Here is a 1,693-nt window from a genome sequence, read left to right as displayed (position 1 = left end):
TGTGCTAGACATCGGAGTATCCGAGATGTCAAACACCGAAGGTGTATTGGACGAGAGTATTGAGCGTGGCTCGCGGGCTGAATGTGACGTGGCACGTAACCTACTGAGCGCTGCTCAAGTATCGAAGCAGTCGCTGCATGCCAAGAGTGGTATGGACGGCCAAGGGCCAAGGCATCAAGGGCGAGACCCTTGTAATGCACGCGGAGTGGCACGTAAACCACTGAGTACTGCTCACGTTCCGAAGCGATTGCTGTGTACGAAGAATGGCATTGTCGAACGAGGTCCGAGGCATCAAGGGTGAGACCCACGTGATGCACGTGGAGCGGCAGGTTATCCGCTGGTCAAAGCAGATAGCAGTTCTTCTTCGGATGTTGTTAATAACATTTAGGCTCGGATGGAGCAAGGAGTGGGTACACTGGAAGACGCTGATTACGAGTTCAAACTGGTCGCGATGAGACGTAAAGCCTCTATAGAGAGGAGACAACGATGCCGTAAATTATCTGCAAGACGCAGGGCGTCGACCCTTACCCAGGGTGTGTCTACCGTAGACTATGCACAGCTATATAACCTTGTCAACTGTTGACGGGAGAGGAAGACGGCGGCGTCACCCTCGAGGCTATTCCCGCGGTTGGAAGCTCTTCGTGAGCTGGACGAGATGTTCTTCGAAGAGTTTGGTGTGCCTTGGAGGCTGGCGATCTAGCCGTGGTGATTATTAAATGACCGAACAAGGAGATTAACTCGTCGTCGCTTCTGGATGGAGCTGTCCTGGAGAACACAAAGAGGGTCTAGAGCGCACGAAGTGAATCGTCAATCCTGAAGGATCCTTCGGATCCGTACTCTCCTTTGAAAAAAAGCAATTCAAGATGTCGTCTTCAAAGGCCCGCCATAAAAGCAATTCAAGATGTCGTCTCCAAAGACCCGCCATCGATCCTACATTCAAACCGAGGCGTGCGCCATGAGATTGACCTGGTTTCGGGAGCCAAATAAAGCGTAAAACACCGTACCACGCCTGCCCAAAAAACAGTGTGACGTCATTGACTTCTATATCCGAGAGAAGTACGATGCAGGAATGGTGCGTGAGAGCAAGCCTCCCCATTCGACACCCATATTTTGTGTCCGGAAGCAGAACGGCAAGTGGCGTATTGTTCACGCTAACAATAAGCAAAACGCTAGCACAGACGCCGATTCCTAGAAAGGATGTTCTTTACAACAATATGGTTGGCTGTACAAAGTAAAACGCACTTGACTTGGTCGTTGTGTATTATAAATTGCGGATTAGCGCGAGTGGTATTCCTTTGAGAGCGGAAAGTACTCCAAGTGGGATGCTCTGGGAGTGATTGATGATGCCCCAAGGGCTGTCAAATGTACCAGCAACATTTAATCGTCTTGTGATGCAACTGTTCAGGCCCCATTGGGCGTATGCACAATCATATTACAACAACATCTACATCCACCGTCATGCGGGGCACGGGAGGACAGATGAGAAATCTACATCGCCCATTTGAAAGCGGTGATCGAGTGTATGCGTACGAATAAGCTGTATGCTAATGCAGTTAAGCGCATATTCGGCGCGGAAGAAATTACCTGTTTAAGGTGCTTTGTTGAGAAATGTGGCCTTCAAGCGGATCCCGCGGAGGTCAAGACCATTGCGGGCTGGCCGGATCCAAAGAACCATGCGATGGCCATCCCGACC

This window comes from Plasmopara halstedii (assembly GCF_900000015.1).
Source record: "Plasmopara halstedii genome assembly, contig: Scaffold_350, whole genome shotgun sequence".
NCBI classification, from domain to species: domain Eukaryota; phylum Oomycota; class Peronosporomycetes; order Peronosporales; family Peronosporaceae; genus Plasmopara; species Plasmopara halstedii.
This window is presented reverse-complemented; position numbering follows the sequence as displayed.